The 19,678-nt window shown below is 48.1% G+C and overlaps 1 protein-coding gene across 3 annotated transcripts in view; it reads right to left on the reverse strand.

Moving 5' to 3' along the window:
• Positions 1-568: 568 nt before the first annotated feature.
• Positions 569-19,678, reverse strand: part of CDK12 (cyclin dependent kinase 12) — a 77,133-nt gene continuing 58,023 nt past the window's right edge. Inside the window, exons 15-18 of one of the 3 annotated variants that reach the window (XM_039227678.1) lie at positions 19,513-19,656; positions 15,682-15,753; positions 8,217-8,299; positions 2,321-2,553 (exon numbers count right to left, since the gene is read on the reverse strand). The gene's annotated coding sequence lies outside the window, so the exon portion shown is untranslated. Of the gene's footprint in view, positions 689-2,320; positions 2,554-8,216; positions 8,300-15,681; positions 15,754-19,512; positions 19,657-19,678 lie in introns of those variants that run through there. The other 2 variants (XM_039227676.1, XM_039227677.1) reach the window with 2 other exon arrangements.

A 19,678-nucleotide genomic window follows, 5' to 3' on the forward strand; every position in this document is an offset into this window, starting at 1 on the left:
AACCTAGCTCAGAAAATTGTGAGGCACTGTGCTAAACTGAGCAGTGTCTCCTTGAGGAGACAGTAAATGTTTTCTGATAATAAGGGGCCACCTGTCTCCTGGGAATAGGTAAGGAGGAAAGGGGGTCACAGGCATGGATTCTGCTCTCTCACCTCCAATTAGCTTCCTCTTCCCTCTGAAATCAAAGCTATGCCCAGCAGCTCTCCCAAGTGCAATATCTAGGCCTGTCATCTGATGACCACAGAGAAGGCATCACACTGTAGTCAAGACAGGTGCACAGGATGAGCGCAAGTATCCCCAACCCCTATCCTGGCAGAGTTGCTGTGGTGCTCTGTCACCACCATGGCTGACTCAAGGTAGCTGCCAGAAGCTAGGGAACATTGGTGCATTAAGATTCATGGGAAAATATGGGGCACGGCTCAGGCTAACAACTTGCAGAAACCAACCTGGTTAGGACAGTGGTCTGGATGTGCGAAGACTGCCCTGCATATGTGAATAATTCTTCTCCATGCATGGGTAATAAGTGAGCTGTGTGTACGTGTGCTCCAGGGGGCTTCAGCAAGCATCCTGACATGCATGCACAGCTGTATGCACATATCCCAGCGTGCACAAGTGTATACTGCACGTGAGGGTCTTCATGGAATTCCACCTTCCTTCTTTTCTGCTCCGGGTCTTCTCTTCTCGTTTCCTGGTAAAATGGGAAGTGGCATATGAATGTTAGTTTCACCATATCCAGCCCTGATCCCTTGTGTTGAAGGTCCCTGCCTCCATTCGCCTATGACAGCAACTGGTGGATTCCTTCTTGGTTTTGAATTGAGGGATTCCAGCTCTGGGGATGACCAACTTGCATCAATTCCTCTGACCTGCTGTGTCCCACGCCACTTCCTCATCTAGTGTCTAAGTGAAGGGGAGAGGTGAGAGGAAGTAGGGTGATGCTACAGGAGTGGGAATAGCAAGGGTGGATCAGATACTGTTCGATTTTGCCTGGGTCCCTCTGGAGCACTGCTGCTCATTTAAAATTCCGATTTAAAGCCGAGCGGCTCTTTAAATTTTCACATTAGCATGCCACCCTGATGCCAGGCCAAGATGTTGGGATGGATTTGGCAGGAACGCCTCTAACAGCGGCAAGCAGCAGCATTTGCCAGCAATAAAACAACGCATGAATAAAAGAAAGCCGGCTTGGCAGCAGCAGCAGCCCAGGTAGTTGGGTGAGCCTGGGAGGGGCCCTCATATTTGGGGGCTCAGAGGCATGAAGTCTTGTCCAGGAGCATGTGTGAGTGTAGGCCTCTGTGGCGGTCTTGACCCCCCTCACCCTCAATCTGGGCCTGCAGTGGAATCTGGGGTGAGGGCCCAGGCAGGATTGGGGTTTTTCCCCTGTGCCTGTCCCACCTCCTTCCCTGCAGGCTTATCTTCTTTGAGGAGACAGATGTTGCCTTTGATGAGGACATAGGGACTTGGCCCAGAGCCTGAGTTGTCCTACTTCATTAGGGGCCCAGAGAACAGGTGGGGTCAGAGAGAGCAACACTGCCTAGAGTGGCTTCCAGATCCATGACCCCAGGTACTGGGGTGTTGAGGGGGCACCGTCAGGACAAGGGGACTGGGTACAAAGACACTGTGAGGACTGGGTATTGATGCTGAGCTGGATGGGAGAGAGGGTCTGGGATGGGCAATTGGCTAGAATTGGGAGTGTTCTGGAGGGGAAGGGCTGCCAAGCCTGGCCTAACATTTTCTTCCTGCAGATTCACATATTTGTTTGAGGTCAGAAGGCAAGGGTGGTAAAAAGGTCAGATAAAGACCCTGGGCTGCAGGCTGGGCACCTCCTAGAGGTCATTTTGTCTACTCCCTGCTTCCCAGAGTCTAAAGTACCAAAGGACTTAAGGCTGCTGGCTCCTGTGTTCCTCTGCTCCAATCACCTGGCTGAGGATCATCACCATCGCCCCAGATATTTCAAAGAACAAGCACATTGTCTTGCTCTCACCATCTATCCCTCCTACTTGGTCAAACTTGTCTCCTTGCTCTGAATGGGACAGGAGCAAACAAAAGAGTGGCAACAGATGGTCTCTGCAGTCTCAGCTAAGGCAGAAAAGAGGGGTTTTCTTCAGAGGACCCTTTTCTGATGAAACTCCTCTCCAACTCATGAGTGATTTCAGGACCCAAAGGGAGAGAAGTTGTTGGGACTTTGAATTCTCTCCATCCCTGGAGAAGCTGGAGAGCATACAGGCAGGTCTAGGCACTGGTAAGGTAGGGGCTTCATATCCTGGAACTTGGTTTAGTTCTGTCCTGATGGATTTCTCTCCTCCCAGGGAGAATGAGGCGGCCTGACCTCCCAGGCACCCTGTTCTCTGGTCCCCACATTGGGGATGAATCAACTCTGGGATAAGGAAGTGACTAAAAAACTGAGTTTAGGCCAGAGGGATGTCCTTTTGTCATTTATTCATTCATCCCACAAATATTACCAAACAGTTGCTTTATGCTAGGCACTGTGCTGGGGGCACTGGGAGCACACTGGTGAATACAGCCAGACATGGTCACTGTCCTCATGGAACTTTCCATCTGGTGGAGGAAATAGGATTATTACTCAAATGGCTGCACAAATAAGTGTGAAATCACTGTGCTAAGTGCTCTGAAAGAAGGATATATAGTACCGTGAAAGTGTATAATCGGGGGACTTGGCTGAGTCCAAGGAGTTGAGGATGAGCTTACAAAGGAGACCGAGAAAGAGCAGCCAGAGTGTAGGAGAACTGGCAGTGAAATCATAGAATCAAAGGAGAAGTTGGTCAATTGTGCTGAGAGATGCTGAGAGCTCATGAGACACCTATTCACCCTGACATCTCACCTGCTAGTTGTGAGTACAGGTATGGAAAGTCTCTGGCATTGTGCCTGGCTCACAGTTGGTGCTCTGTAATGTTAGCTCCCTTTCCTCCCTCCCCAAGCTGAGTCCTCCCTCCAGGGACCCTAGATTTCTGGAACAAAGGAGCCGTTTAGTCTCAGCCTCTTCTGTCAACTCAAGCCCCAAACCCCAGCCATCCAGTCCTCAGTGAGGGACTCTGGGCCCTTCCCTGCCTCTTCACACTGGTCCCATGGAGCCCTACTATTCCTAACCTATTTCCTCCTTTGTGTTGGCCTTCCATGAAGAGGGGCTGGGGTCTAGGTCTCAGAGAAAGATGTCATTCTGGCTCTGCTTCTGGGCTGAGTCTGAGAAGGGAAGAGTGTTGGAATCCTCAGCAGCTCTCAAAGCTGCCCGGGGTGAATCTGAGTGTCTTAGGTAGGGAGCGGTAGTAGTTGGGGAGATGGAAGGGGGGGCTGCCCACCCAAGGCGGCATAGAGCCCAGAGCCTTTTCCATTGCAGACACCCCATCTGTCTCCCACAGAAGGCTCGGGTTGGAGGAGGTGCCGAAAAGGGGGGTATAGAGGGTGAAATTGTACAGTCTGTGATCTAGCATGACGGCAGTGAAGGTGCTGACTGGGGAGAAGGGCGGAGGGTCAGGGTGAGGTGTCGGCTGGGAGAACTAGAAGTTAGAAGCTGGGACTGGAGGTGGGGAAGATGACAGGGATACTCTGCTACTTTCCCTGAGAAGTCCTGTGTTTGATTTTGATTTATAGCTCCCCACCCGAATAACCACAGGGCAAAGAATCACACCTCTCTGGCCAACAAACTACTAGTGTTCCTAAGCCAAGGACTGGGCTGGATTAATGGTATCTCCCTCTCTCCAGCAGTCAGACCTTAAAATAATATTTATTTAAGTTTGGCAGTTTTCAGAGTGTTTCCTTTCACATATCACTTTAATTGATCCTGCTGAAGTCTACAGAGGTGAACTTTATTATTCTTGATCTATAGATGAAGCAACAAGGGGTTTAAATAATTAAATCGGGGCAGGTGGGTGGCTCAGTCAGTTAAGTATCCGACTCTTGGTTTCAGCTCAGGTCAGGATCTCAAGGTTTGTAAGTTTGAGCCCCACATCGGGCTCTGTGCTGACAGCATGGAGCCTGCTTGGGATTCTCTCTCTCCCTCCCTCTCTCTCAAAATAGGTAAATAAACTTAAAAAATAATTAAAAAAAAAAAGATTAAGTGAATAACTTGGATCACAGGAGAGTAAGGAGAGGGGGCCCAAACTCAGGTATTCTGACATGCAGCTACTAGGATATCCTTAGGCCTTCCATGCTCCTCATTTTTGGTGATACTGTATAGCCCCCACTGCCAGGTCAGGTTGGGGTTTTCTAGTAGATAGCTCAGAAGAACTCCTTCCCTGTGACTGACAAACTCTGAGAGATACCCAGGCCTTTGGGAGATACATACATCCACATAGCTCCCATTCCTGGATACCAACATCCAGACACTAGGAAACTGGACATCCTCAGAGGGATGGGCCTCCCACATATAGAAATATGAGAGGGCTCTAGACTGAAAGTGGTCAGGAAATGAGAGCAAGACAGGGGGTGGGGGGAGTGGAAAATACCAGCCCAGTTAGTTGCCATTAGGGTCCACTCCAAGTCCTGAGTAGACCCTTGGGAAACCCTGTGGATACCCCCTCCCTGCATTCCAACTTCTTCTTCTTTTTTTTTCTTTTTAATGATTGATTGATTGATTGATTGATTGAGAGAGAGACAGAGTATGAATCGGTGAAGGGCAGAGAGAGAGAGGGAAACAGAGAACCTGAAGCAGGCTCCAGGCTCTGAGCTGTCAGTACAGAGCCAGACACAAAGCTTGAACATATGAACGGTGAGATCATGATCTGAGCCGAAGTCAGGAGCTTAATCAACTGAGCCACCCAGGCGCCCCCCAACATTCTAAATACTCCCCTAACCCCCTCCCAAGCCTATATTTAAGAGAATATGATTCCACAGCTTTCCTACCTACCTACTCTAGTCTTCTCCCACTCTTCCCTGTTTGTAAGTTCTTCCTCGGGTATAACTTTATTTCTTCAGGCTACATCTTAATCCCTCTAAAAGCCCTCTAAAACAGGTGCTGAGGGAACCCAAGACAGGGCTTGGGTTATTAAATATAAATAGACAGGGGAGGGGAACTGAATATAGACAGATATTTTATCTCTCAGTCCCTGCAAGTTATTGGGAAGAAGGCACTAGTGGTTGCTAAGCAACAGGTCTCCAAAGAGGACAAGGCACAAGAGGAAAAAAAACCTCTTTTGAATTTTGAGGTGAGAGGGTATGGAAGGTGGGGTCAAAGGGCTTTGGACAGGCAGGTCGGGCTGCTGGAATGATTGGTTTGTCCTCCAAGAACAGCCCTATTCCCCAGGCTTTAGTAAACTCCGCCTTTACAGTCTTCCGGATTGGTGGAAGAAGGAAGGCCTCAGGCGCTCCTCCCTTCCTGCCAGGAGGAGGGAACCTGGATTCCATAGCAACCCAGAAACAATCCTGGCCTCGTTTTGCTTATGGCTTCTCTGTAACCCCCTTCATGGAGCACCAACTATCATGGACCCCTTTCTCTGACTCCCAACTTCCGATTTGAGGGGGAGGGCCCACAAGATTAAGGGCGGCAGTGCCATACAGCTGGTCTCACTTGGCCCTGAAATGACCTATTAAGACTCTAAAGAGGGAGTGACTTTTAGGGGAAAGGGTTTCCAAGTGTCTTCTAACTGCTGCACCTCCTAAGGGGCTGCAAAAACACAGACAAATGGTGGCATTCAATGCAAATTCTATGCCCAGGCTTGCTTTCTAAAGGGTGAATATAGGCTGGGGTTGGAGGTCAGGAGATAATGAGGGGGCAGGGTCTTTTATGCCCCTTGGCCACCCAGAGCCCTAATCCTCCTCAACCTAAAGTCCACTGTTGTCAAGACCCGAGAATGGAGATATAGAACATTAACGTATGTCAAGTATAAGTGAGTGGCACCGAGGGGCATAATCTGTTTTTCTAATATGACCACAAGCAGAGTGTTAGAAGAATTAGGCCGACAGCTGCTGGTGCCCCCCCCTTCCACCCCCCCCCACTTTCCCTCTCCCTTCCTCCTCGGCGTTTGCACACACCAATGGCAGCCGAGCCCTGCTCGAGATTTCTCTTAATCTTCCTCCGCCATCCTGCGCTCTTTCCGCAGGCGGTGCTGCGAAGCCGGCAGAGCCCCGCGTCACACCTTACTGCTCTCTGAGATTGCTCCACAGAGAGCTCAAGGAGATGGCAATTCGGCGCTGATGCCGGCTGGCAGCAGTTGGGAGAGGGGAAGAAGGAGAGAGAGGGAGGAGGGGAGGGGGAAAAAGTTGGCACAGATACCAAGTTTTTCCCTAGAGAGACATGGTGAGGGGGGGTGGCGAGAGAAGAGAGAAAATGACACAGAGAAAAGGAAACAAGGAAAAAGAGGGAGAAAGAGTCAGAGAGAGAAGGAGGATTAAAGTTCTCAGACATTCACATGTGGGCATCCATAGCCCACCTCAACTCATGACCCTCTAAAGATTACACCACCCAGAGGGAGTCCCCCCCCATGCTACACACCACACACACACACACACACACACACACACACACTCTCCCAGCCAACCTGGAAGTCAAAGCAGCCCAGACATGTTGTGTGTATTCGTGCAAGTGTGTGTGTGTGTGTGTATGCCTGTATGTTGTCTCTGTTTTGGATCGCAGTAGAATGCAGTATGTAAATGAGATGGTTATTACCGCAATGTTCATCAAGCTGAGCCGAGAAGACATTAATAGCCTGATGAATATGCATGTGAATTTGTTAATTAAGTTAATTATTCTGCTGAAAATGCATTCGTCTTCCAAGGACATTTTCCCAATGATTTTTACATGCTCTAGCCATTAGTCATGCTATATTTTATCAGGGAAATGAGTTTGCTTAAGTTGTAAAAAAAAAAAAAAAAAATGGAGAGAGAAGAGAAATAGAGAAAGAAAGGAAGAGGGGGGAAAAAATGAAAGAGGAAAGAGGAAAATGTGTTGAAGTTGAGAGTAGGAAGGCATCAGAGGCCAGCCTGAAGTTTGAGGCCCAGCTGGGCTTTTGAAGCCTGCCCTCGATTTTTATGGGTATCTCACTCTACAATTTTTTGCCCTTTTTTTTGATGACAAACTTTTTTTTTCCAGTGCCAAATTTCCAACACATTAATTAATTGTTGTAGCCAATTAACTGTAGTTGTGCAAATGAGTTTAGCACTAATTACCATGCAGTGCCTGTAATCACATAAAAAACTTGCTGAGAAAGAGAGAGAAGAGAAAGAAGGAAAGGAAAAGGCAATGGTGGCAGGAGAAAAGGGGACCTGGAATAGAAGGGCAGCCAAGGAAAGGAAATAGTGGTTGGTCCTGAGATTTCCTGGTTAGGAGCCATCTTGGCTTCAAGAAAAAGGAGCTGTCTCCCAGCCACATTCAGGACCTCTGACACTCAGGAAATGTCAGTGGGGGTAACATTCGGTAAAGAGTGATCTCTCTTTGTCTAAGAACTTACAGCCAAAAGACACAAATTCAGAATGGGTGTCTCTGGATGTTTCAATGATGCAGTGCAGTCCCTATAAATTCTGAAGGCTTCAGAGTTAATCCTCCATGGTTGGAATTACTGGGTAAGGGTGGTAGGTATGACTGGGAGATGTGCCATTACTGATGGGCCAAGGGAGATGGAGAAGAGTGTATGTTCTAGAACCATAAGTACACAGGGAAAATTGTTGAGTCCACAGCCACTGGAATAGGCCAATGGAGCAATGATAATATCAGTTATAAAAGAACCAGTTCCAGTAGGAGGTGGGAAGAGGCAGCCTTTGGCCAGACACAGCTCCCAGGAGAGGAGCCAAACCTTCTCTCCCACAAGCTGGCATCTCTACCACCCATTACGTCTGGGCCAACTCTAGGTTTCCACCTGTCAGCTTCAACCAGTGCCCACAGGCTGAGGGACAGACCAAATGATTTCTCAAACTCCTTCTGATTTAGTTGTCCATGACTTCAGTTGGAGGGGAAAAACAGTTGTAAAGCAAGGACTAAGTGCTATACTGGCATTTTTGCTTGCCCCCTGTATCATGTCCTAGACACTGAGCCTGCCCAATGTGTGTGTGTGTGTGTGTGTGTGTGTGTGTGTGTGTGTACATGAATGTGTGCATACACAAATGACCTGTAGCTCCTCCACCTCCACCAAAAGAAAAGTGCTCTGTTGTCCTTACCCCTCCAGAATAGACAGCTCACTCATCATGGCCTCAGTTTCTTCAGACCTCATCAGAGACACATTCAACATCACACTTTCAAGGAGGACCTTAGCCACACATCCTCTCATAGATACCTAGAGGCTTCCTTTCTGACTCCAGGTCCCAGGTCTGTAGGCAGATTGCTCATGGGGTCTATCCACTTCAACCCTGTTCTTCCCTGGCAAAGGGAAAACAATTTCAAAGGCACATGCCATACCGTTTCCTCCTTTATAACAATGCTGCTCTTCTAACCTATGAACCAAAGTTAGCTGTAAGGACCTGTATTGACCCAGGTTGCTCCAATGCTCTTCCTCTGCCTCCAACAACTCTCTTTTGGTTCTGCCCACACCCTCCCTATTCCCAGCAATGTTAATCAAGGTCTGAGAAAACCTATTGCAGTAGAAAGAGCCCTACTGTCTTGGGTTCCAGGCTCTTCTTTGCCATTTAACATGTGATCATGGGAAAATCATTTACTGTGAGTCTTGATTTTCCTCGTCTATGAAATGAAAATAATAGTGCCATGCCTGAAGGGTTAAAGAAGCTTAGTAATTATGAGTATAAAACAGTCAGCATACCAAGTAAAATGAGCTACTTCATTAATTGGTAAGGAGTACAAGGTGAGAGTACAAAGTGTCCTTTAACAGGTGAATGGTTAAACAAACTGTGGTCCATGGTATACCATGGAACAAACAAAAAGAAAAAACTATGGATACATACAAAAACTTGGCTGGATCTCTAGGGGATTATGGTGAGTGAAAAAGCCAATCCTAAAAAGTTACACAGTGTATGACTCCGTTTTTGAAAGGACAAAATTTCAGTAATGGAGGAGATAAGTGGTTGCTAAGGATTAAGGAGGGTATGAGGTAGGTGTGATTATAAAAGGGCAACATGAGGAATCATTTTTGTGTCGGAACTGTTCAGTGTCTTCACCGTAGTGGTAGATATACAAATTTATACAGGTAATAAAATTGCACAGAACACACACACACACAAGTAAAACGGGAAAATCTGAATAAGACTGGTGGATTGCATCAATGTCATTATTCTGGTTGTGATACTATAGTTTTTGCAAAATATTATCATTGGATGAAAGTAGGAAAAAATGTGCAAAAGATTGCTGTATTATTTCTTAAAACTGCATGTGAATCTACAATTATCTCAAAAAAAAAAAAGTCATGATAGATTATTAATGTCTCTGCTAGGTAAAGGAGGGAGAAGGGCTGCCCTTTTGTTTCCATTGCAAAATTCCAAAGAAGATTTTAAAAACATTATTCTCATTAGGGTGTATCAATAAAATGATCATAACCATAGGGACGAGGGGATAATCTGTTGACCCATTAATTCTACTTTTTGATATTTACTATAAAAATGCATGAAGGTTTATGTGCTAGGATGTTCATTATGGTATTATTTATAACAGTAAAAATATTTAAATGGTTAAAAATAGGGATGACCTGGGGCACCTGGGTGGCTCAGTCGGTTAAGTGTCTGACTTCAGCTTAGGTCATGATCTCACGGTTCGTGGGTTCGAGCCCCACGTCGGGCTCTGTGCTGATGGCTAGCTCGGAGCCCGGAGCCTGTTTCGGATTCTTTGTCTCCCTCTCTCTCTGACCCTCCCCTGCTCACGCTGCCTGTCTCTCTCAGAAATAAATTAAAAAAAAAAACATTAAAAAATAGGGATGACCCTTGTAAATCATGACATATTTAGGTGATGAAATACTCTATAGACTTTAAACATACTTAAAAAGGGTCGCCTGGGTGGCTCAGTTGGTTAAGCATCTGACTTTCGCTCAGGCCACAAACTCTTGGTTCATGAGTTCAAGCCCCATGTCAGGCTCTGCGCTGACAGTGTAGAACCGCTTGGGATTCTCTCGCTCCCTCTCTCTCTCTGCCCCTCCCCTGCTAGCTGGCTTTCTCTCTCTCAAAATAAATAAACTCAAAAAAATAAATAAAAGAGCTAATGTAGGTAAATATACTAGACAAACTGTAAATTGCCTGGCAAATGCTAAAAGTTGCTATCCTAATGGCTGTTTCTCAGTTTCATCTTAGATGATGAAGCTATACTTCCAGGTAGAACACTGCCTAATGTGCTTCTGGCTTGGAGCATGAGAATGGGAGAGTCTGAGTCAAGGGACTGGGGCTACTTCCTTTCCAGGAGACTGCCACCCCTGCTCTACACCATGAGGACAATCACTGTCCCCAGCATACCCACATTCACATATTTGGTCTATAATTTCAGGGGATTCATGGGGTCTTTGAAGCAACGTCAGCCCTGCTGACTCCATAAACATAATAGATTATTGTATCAACCACTGTGTACTGACTGAGTACCAGGCAGTGTCCTAGGTGTTTTACATATATTATTTCACTAAATACACTCATAACCTTAAGAGGTTGTTTTTCTGAATTTCACGGACAAGGAAACTAGGGCACAGAGAGGTTTAGTGACTTACTAAGGTGGCACAGTTGGTAAATGACAGTGCTAATGCTGGAACCCAAGGCTGCCTGCCTCCCAAACTTGGGATCTAACCACCATATACTCCATTTAGAAGGAGTGAGAAGGAGTGCACTCCCAGAGCTAGTGTAGAAATTGCACCAAGGCCCACATCTGGAGAAGCCACTGAAAACTAATCCTATTTTTTCAATTCCCCTTGGGTAGGCACAGACTCAAACTCATCTCAGGCAGGAAAAAAAAAACAACCTCTGAATAGGCCCATTCTGAAGTTTTATATCTCATGAGTAAGTTTTTCCCTATGTCTTACTTCTATCTTTTTGCTAAAATCTAATCCCTCTTCAAACTCTCATTTCCAGTGGGGACAGTGAATGTATGACATGGTGCCGTTCCATGAAAGGCCCTAGGTGAGGAGAAGTTGGAGAAGCTTCTCTTTCCCTAGTTCTGTTGAGGCCATGACTAAGATGTCTCAGTCCTCTTGGTGTCTTGGATTTGATCCAAGGTATCAAACCAACAGATAAGCAGGAAAAAATGGACCAAGAAGAAGAGCAGAAAAAAGTAGCCTACCCAGACCAAGGAGACCAGCTTGGAGAATGGCTTAGGAGTCTCTTGGGACCTTAGTGCTGGGCTAGGGGTAAAGTTAAGGTGAGCATTTTTTCCCACCAGAGTCAGCAGCCAGGTTTATGTTTGACATCGATCTAGCTGGGGAGTCTTCCCACCATTCCTCATGCTCCAGTCTCTTGTTAGTCTCAATATGACATCTCTACAGAAAGGAGCTGGCTGGGGGTTCTGCTACCTATATTTATTTACTCCTGCCTCAGTACTACCTCAATGTGCTTGCTCAGGATTAGGCAGCCCAACTGGGAGTGCTTAGAGATGACCAGGGAAGAGAATCATCTTGTGAAGAGTGCTAGGATCTCAAGGCTAGGTCCAAAGCTCTTTTCTCTCAACATGAGAGCCAGGAGGGCAACTGGAGCCTGAGTTTGAACATCCCTTCAACCCTCCCTCTCTCCAATCACACCATTCTACCCTGCTGGGGCCTAAGCAGGCCCACTGCTCACTTTGGCCTCCCTTGCCCCACTTACCCTATGGACAGGAGAGGGTTAAAGGCATGGTATGGGCAAGCTATAAATTTCCCATCAGTGTGGGGAGAGGAGGACTGTTGGCAGGGAGGGGGTTGGGCTGGGGGGGAGGGGGAGCTGGGAAAAAGCCAGGAGGTTGTCTCTAGGTAACAATAAACACTGCAAGCAAGGAGCAGCTGTTACACTTACTCTCTCTGCATCACAATGCTGAAATAACACTAATAAACCAGTGTGCCCAATGCACAAGCATACACACATTTAGGGCTGGGCCCCACTGCACCCTTAGAGCTGCCCTCTGCCTCAGGTCAGGGCCCGTACTGTCAGTGGACATAGCAGTCTTGGCTATCCCCACTCCTTGTGGGGAGTGTGAGCATGAAAGAGTCAGTCTCAGAGTCAGATTGGCATTCTCAGAGTCAGGGGGGTTGCAGAGGCTGGGGATTCTGGGTTCAGATCCTGATGGCATTCACTGGTGCAAAGAGTTCAAATGAGGTAACTCTTGGTTAGGAGTTTGGAGTAGAGTAAAAGAGAGAAAAATGTAGGGAAAAGGCCACTACTTTCCGTATCTTCTCAGATTGGAAGGGATGAGTTGGCCAGGAGTGGAGCTAGTAGAAGGGAGATAGAAGAAAAGGGAGGCCAAGGAGAAAGTTTGAGAAAGAAGAGAAGCATGTGGTATTGAGGAGTGATTCTAATATCTCTCCTGGGCCTAAACTCCCTACACCTGCCTACACCCACCTGGTGCACCCAGGCTCCACCTCACAGCACCATATTTATACCAAAGCCAGGTGATGTGTTGGTTCAGTTCAGGACTGAGCTTTATTATGGGTTTTCCAGCAGGGGGCCCTGGGCTCCTGATTCTGCTAGGGAGAGGTTGGGGAGTAGAGATGGTCCCAACTCCCTACAGGAAAAACGAAGAGTGGCTGGTCTCTTTCTCCAACCAAAACCATCTCTGGATCTCCAGAAGCAGCCCAGCAGAGAGTCCCTCAACCCAGCTGGAGAGCAAAGCCTCCAGCTTTGAAATAGGCAAATGAATTTCGCTGTCAGAGAATTCTCCTCCTCTTAGCCCATCCTTCACTGAGGTTAGAGGGAAGGTATTATTATCTGGATACACTAGTATCAAAGATCTCTGTTTCCCTTTGCTGAAACAAGGAGGTCCCTGGGACTGTGGTCAGAGGCATGAATGGCTCCCCTGGTCTATCTTCTGGCTGCTTTCTGCTGACGTGATCTCAAACACAATATCCTATCATCCCCCTGATTCAGAAAGATGGAGTGGACACACATTACCCACCTGGCCTATAATAGAAAAAGGAATCCACACCTTTGAAGATCTATGGTGTCTGTTTCCAGGGAAGAGAGAACTGAGACCAAGTGGCAATCCTTCCAGGGAGGAGTGGCCGTGTCGGCCTGCACATGTGAATGCCCAGTACCTTCTGTGCAACCAAAGGATATAATAGTATACTACTAGCCTAGCCTCTTGTATCCTTTCCTCACTGGAAAGCCTCTCTGTGGGAATGCTCAGCCGTCCCTGATCTTTTCTCTCCCATTTCCCTCCATTCTTTAGTAGCTGGGGCTTTTCCTTGCCCCACAATCCAGATGAGAGACCTTTCTCTGTACAGCTCAGAGTGGGGGAGAATTGGGGCAAAAGAGAGCTCTAACAAGCCTGGAGCCTCTTCCCCTCTGTTGTTTTCATGAGCTTCTCCCATTGCTATGAGTCACCAGAACCTTGAGCTCAGCTGCCAGCAGCCTTCTCCCTCCTTACCCTGCAGCAAGGCAGATATGTACCTAAAGGGCCCCAAGCCCACCATCTTCCTACTCACAGGGCCATAGCCTTCTCTTTCATCCCTAGGAATCTGTAACACAGACACACTGAGGTGAGTGAGCAAAGAAGTGTGAGAGACCTCAGCATGTGCTCTGTGCTCTGTGCTAGAGCAGAGCTGGCTGTCCGCATGGCAGAGCAGGATCACCATCCAGAAGAGTTGGCACATGTGGCACAGTACCTTGTCAGCATGTGAGAGGGGGTGCAGGAGAGGATAGGTTAAGGAAGCTGTTTCAAGAGCAGGCATCTCTTCCTGGCTCCCTCTCTGGTCACTATTTCTTCCCCTTCGCTTCTCTCCCTGGGTGCTGATGGACATCACGGCATTGCCGCCTCTGAGAGGCCTTCCTCCCCCTCCCCCATGGCTTTGAGAGCTAGAGGGGGGCTGTAACAACCTTTGAGGTGTCAGGTGGGAGGTTCAGACATCTAGATGTCTTACCAACCCATGGGACACACTGAGGGAGAAGGAGGAAAGGTGGAATTCTATCAGAGTAAAAGCAAAACCCTGGGCTAATACTGAGCTCGTTTTCCTCCAAAGTGCAGGGGATTCTGAATGCTGTTACCTCTGCCTCCCACTTACTTCAAGTCTACTCCTCTTTCCCAGCAAAGACTCAGCGTGGCCTCTAGACTCCAGGCTCTGAATCTGGGGCTGTAGATCTGGCACCCCTGCCTAAACCTTGGGAGTGTAAGGCAGGACTGATGGGGAGTGTGGGGATGAAAGCTTCATCCTTAGAGAAACATCCAGAATCTAGATTGAATGCTTTCAGGGCCTTTTAGACCCTCCAATATGCTTCCAATATTGGACCAGGGCTGTACAAGGGTTGAGAAAGGGCCTACCAAAAGCCTGACACCCTTTCTCCTCCTCCTTTGCTGTTCTCCACTGCTCTGTGTTTCAAAAGAAAAACAGCAGCTCTGTAAACAGGAGCCTTTAATAAATCTCATGAATAATATTCAATATGAACGCCACCCTTCTAGGTTAGGCAGCCAGCCCCACAGATGGGACTGTAGGCCTTAGTTCCCAAATTTCCCCTCTCTGTCTTCTCCCTGACTTTCCCAGACAAGAGAATTGTCCTTTTCAATTCCCTGGCACAGTTCTCCCAGCTCTCACTACTACAGACCTTGGAAGTAGAAGAAGAGCTAGATGGATTCTTTCCAGACTGCCTTGGGGGGATGCGAAGGGTCCTTTTCACTTATTGTTTATAGAGAAGCCAGAGAATCAGAGAACCAAGGAGAAAACCCTGAAGGTCTACAGATAAGGTGGGTGAGTGTGGGGCACTTAGAGAGTGCTCTTCCTCAGGGACTCTGGAGATATAAAATGGGACACTAAGATAGAGAAGACAATTCTCGGCGTGAGGGAAGGGTGTTGGGGGTTTGGAGACTGTGAGGAAGTTTCTATTCATGCTGCTTTCCAAGATCTCCCACCCTTGCCCTGACTCCAAATTAGTCTCCTGAAGCACAGAACAAAGGATCATGAATTTTTTGAGGAAGGAAGAATATGCCAGGAAATGCCACTTCTGGCCACCTGGTGGAAAAGCCCCTTTTCTCCTTCATTCTTTCCCTCCTTAACCCTAGCATCTGAACAGTAAAGGAAGGAGGGAGCAGGGTATGGTGGACAGTTCGAAACGTGCTCTAACCTTCTCTCCACTGTGCACCAACACCACACAAAGCCAGATAGGGCTTGACTAAGTGCTCTGGGGCCATGATACTGCATGAAATGCAGGGCCATTTGTGACTTGGCTTCCAGAGCCTTGAGTTTTAACCCTGTCTCTGTTTTAGGTTAGACATGGGACAGGAGATATAATGCTACTCTCTACATTTCTGGGCATAATTTTGTGTACTAGTTGATACTGTGACAGGGAAATTTGTGATAAAATCTAAATAAAAAAAAAGATCAATATTTAGTCACCTTTGGGAGATTTATTTTTTTGATAAGGAACTGGGATAGTTGGTACGTTCCCTGTGGACTTATAGAGTACAGTAAAATCCCATGAGAGTGATGGACTCTTGGAGATCTGTCTGCTTGGGAGCAAGGGAATGGGTGAGGTGACCTCTGGACCTGTATAAGAGAAATGTTCCCTCAATCCTGCACCTGCCTAACTCCCTTTAGTTGCTCCTAAGACGTGGAGGCCAGAGATAAGAGACTCCAATAATAATTTTGCCAACTCTCTTCCTCTGACACTCTTCCCCACACTCTACCTAGCTGCCTACCTACCTACCTTTCCCTGTGTTCCCAGGAATTCTCCAAATCCAGGAACTGATTTCTCCTCTCTCAGTCTCCATTTCCGCATCTGTAAAGTGAAAGGTTTGGCGAAATGAGCTCCAAGTTCCCTTCCTTGCAGCAGTATGGTCCTATGAGCCACACCCCAATGGCACCAGGACTCAAGTAATATCCACGGCAGTTCTCTTATGTCTAAACATACAGAGATATCTCTGAACTCTCTCACCTGGTTCTGTGGTTCCTCTCTCTTGCCTTCTCTCTTCAAGGACCTTAAAGTTCTGTCCCTACTTTCCTTTCACAGTTTGACATCACTCACTGGGACAAGCCCAACTGGACAAAATCCCAGGAGCAAGAAAATAGCCTTACCTAGTAACCTGGCTGCAATTCTGCGCCTCAGACCCAAGTCAACTGGTACAATTCTATGCTTTCTGGAGGTCCTAGCAGTTGGGGGGAAATCCTGACAACTCTCCCTAGGACCTCCCCTCCTCCTCCACCTCACTATTCTCCATGCCAGAACGCAAAGTGGCCAGTGATTGATGGGCCTGGGTTCCCGGTAACCGCACCCAGTGGCCCAATCCTCCTCCCTTACCCAATCCCTCCCCTGTCTCTATTCAGAGATCAGATTGTCTCATGTTGGTCCCTGAGGTCCCATTAATTAAAAATACATCCAATTAAATGGCAGGTGAAAACGTGCTATTGGAGCTCTCCACCCCCCTGCCCCAGCTTGGTCTCTCCCCCCCCCTTTAAGGCTCAGCTGTGCTTTGAGCTGAGAAAAAAAAAAAAAAAAACAGAGAGAGAGAGAGCAAGAGAGAGAGAGGAAGAAAGAGAGAGAGAGAAGAGGAAGACATAGGGGTGGGAGAATGAAGGGGGGGTGCTATTTGAACCTCTGCCAGGGTAGCATGTGCCAGCCTGGGAGGGTGGCACTGTGCCCTGGTGTCTAATTTCTGGAGGTGTGAGTAGGTTCAGTCAGCTGGGTACCCACCTCCATTTCCCTTAAAGGGGCAGAGGGAAGTCAAAGGGTGTGGCTAGCTGTACTGCCCTCCTTCTAGGCTCGGTGGGTGCAGGGCAGAAGTGTAAATGGTAGAGGGCCCTTAGGACAGGGTGTGATGTTCAGAGGTTGGGAGAGTCTTAGGTCTCCATCCTTGGCATATCCCTGCTCTTCCCCAACCTGCAAAGAAGATAATGAGAAGCCGGCTGGGACCCAGGTGGCACGGCATGGCGATGCTCCCAAGCCAGGCTGTGCCTACCCCTACCCACAGGAAAGCTGAGGAAAAAATCAGAGGGAGGGAGGAAGGACAGAGTCATAATTTGGGTAGAAGGAGATGGGTCAGATAGGATAAAATATACAAGGATGGCTGTTTGTCTGAGCACCACAACACCCAGCACTTTCTAGGTAAGAGGGTCTTGGAAGGACCAGTCCTATTTACCCCTTTTCTAGTCAAAATGGAGCAGCAGTAGTGTGAAGTCACCTCAACCTGGCTGCCTGGCAGGCTGCGAACAGGGTATCTCCCCTGACAAGCACCGGTCACTCATTCTCCTCCACACTTACAGTGTCCCCAGCATTTTGTTCCGTAAAGCATCTGCTCCACCCTCTGCCCTTTGGAAAGCCCTCTGGCCCCAAGCAATGCAAAGCTAATGGGCACCGAGAGCTGTTGGAAGAGGAGCTAGGAAAGAAGGGATGAGTAAGGGTGGTGCTCAGAATCCAGGCACCAGTGGGGGTGTCTGCCAACCCAGGGCCCCCGCCTGGCCTCCTTGGCAGCCTCAGTACCTCCTCACTTCACTTTAACGCTAATTGGAGATTTTAATCTGCGCTGCTGCTCTGCTCGGGGTGCTGGGGGGAGTGCCAGCTGTGCAGTAATTCCAGCAGCACCGACTGTTTAATCAAGCTGTCCTCCTGGGGAGGGGCCCTCGGGCATGGGGGTAGGAGGGAGGAGGAGAACCTCTGTCATCTCCCTTAGCCTGTTCAGCCTGGAAGGGCTTCATGGAGACTGAGGACCAATTGTGGGATACCTCACCCCCATGGGGTGTCATCACCACTTGGATCGTCGGCAGAACCATTATACTGCAAGGGGTCGGTTTGAAGCTCAAAGGCCAAAGCAGCCCTCCCCCAATCTGGCTTTCTGAAACCTTTTTTGGGGTGTCCTGGGTATCCTCTGGCCACTCAAGTTGCAAACCTCCACTGGATCATCTTGAGTTCTGCAAGTCTGTGCTGGGGAGGTGATGGGGGCACAGAAAGCTGAACTTTCCCCCTCTCACAGTCCTCTCCCTCACATTCCCACTAATAAAGATACTTCTCTTTTAAAAAAAATTTTTTTTTTTAATGTTTTATTTATTTCTGAGAGAGCGAGAGAGACAGAGCGTGAGCAGGGCAGGGTCAGAGAAAGAGGGAGATACAGAATCTGAAACAGGCTCCAGGCTCTGAGTTAGCTGTTAGCACAGAGTCCGACATGGGGCTCGAACCCACGAACTGCGAGATCATGCCCTGAGCCGAAGTCAGACGCTTAACGACTGAGCCACCCAGGCGCCCCCAAAGATACTTCTCTTACAACAATTGTGAGAGATTTTTTTTCTCTGAAAATCACAGGCACCCCCGCCCTCTGGACTAGAAAGTGACTGTGTAAGAGGCTGGGAAATAGTGGGGTGGACAGCTGAAACCTGCTACCCTCGAGGGAGAAAAGCATCTAGGCAAGAAGTTTGGTGCGTGAAGCTAGGGGGCTTCTGGCATTTGGCTGGAAACATAGACTTGTCAGGCTACTAGGATGGAACAGTCAGGGTCTCAGGCCATTTTTAAGGAAGAGCAAGTGATTCTAATTATTCTACTGGCTTCTTGGGGCCTAGCTCTCAGACTCTCTGATCCCTATCTTGGGGAAAGAATGCCCTGTCACCCAAACTCTGTCTGCTAAGGGGCAGGAGTTTTAATTGGTCAGCAGCACCCTCGTGTGGCGGAAACCAGGACTGCAGCTGCCCAAGTAGCCCAGCAGCTTCGAGGGATCAGACATCCAGGTTGACATTCGGTGGGCAGAATTATAAATGTCGGTGCTCTCTGATTCATCAAGGTACCCATGTATACTTACTGCTTGACCACTTCTGTGGACATTTTCTGCTTTCCTATCCTTCCATCTATGGCATCCTCCAACTCAAGGCATGTGACCAGTGGGGGAAGCACCTTACCCAGAGCAGGCACTTATTAGAGCTGCTTGTGTTGTCTGGCTTGCAGGGGTGAAAGAGGCACTGCTGAGAGAGGAGGCTTAAGAGCAAAGGGTAAGCTGATGTCACATCTGATAGCAGAAGAAGCTCTGGCACCCTGCCAACTTTTTACAGGTGCCAGACAAGAGGTGCCACCTGAACTCCAGAGACTATCACCTAGTGGTGGGTTTCTGCTGTACAGAAATCCATTCTTACTCCCTAGGGAGGTCTGGGAATGAACAGGGACAGATTCTCAGAGCCTGAGATCCTTGTCCTTGAAAGCAGACACCAGATAAATACCTTTCCCTCAAAAGATCCAGGTATTCTCTAAGGATGCCAGGTTACTGGGCAGAATGTACATCTGGGGCTTTAGACTTCTGGCCCCAAGAGAGATGCTGCCTGTCATTGTACCTTCACCCTCCAGTGTGAAATCTCATCTGTTTACTGGCCCCTTCTTCCCACATCCACTAAAAGGGGGAAATGGTTCTGTACTGTAGAAAAGAGACAGATATTTAACATCAGCAAGATCTTGCTAACAACTAAAGCTGAAAAGTCACAAGGCAGAGAACATCAGAGAGAAATACTCCCAGAGAGAAATATGACCTTGTATGGGATTGATGGGTAGAGAGAGGATCACACCTACCTGGCAGCAAGAAGGGTGGGGGTGGGCACTAGAAGCTGATGACCTGTCTGGTTCTGGGCAATGAAGATGGAGAGAAGCAGGCTTGTAGGCCTCTACTTCTGATGCTTTGCACAATGTCTGCACAGGTGGGAGCTCCCATCAAACCTGGAAAGGAGGTAGAGAAGCT

The sequence above is a fragment of the Hyaena hyaena genome, unplaced genomic scaffold, assembly GCF_003009895.1.
Source record: "Hyaena hyaena isolate Hyena2069 unplaced genomic scaffold, ASM300989v1 scaffold_29, whole genome shotgun sequence".
Classification (NCBI taxonomy): Eukaryota; Metazoa; Chordata; class Mammalia; order Carnivora; family Hyaenidae; genus Hyaena; species Hyaena hyaena.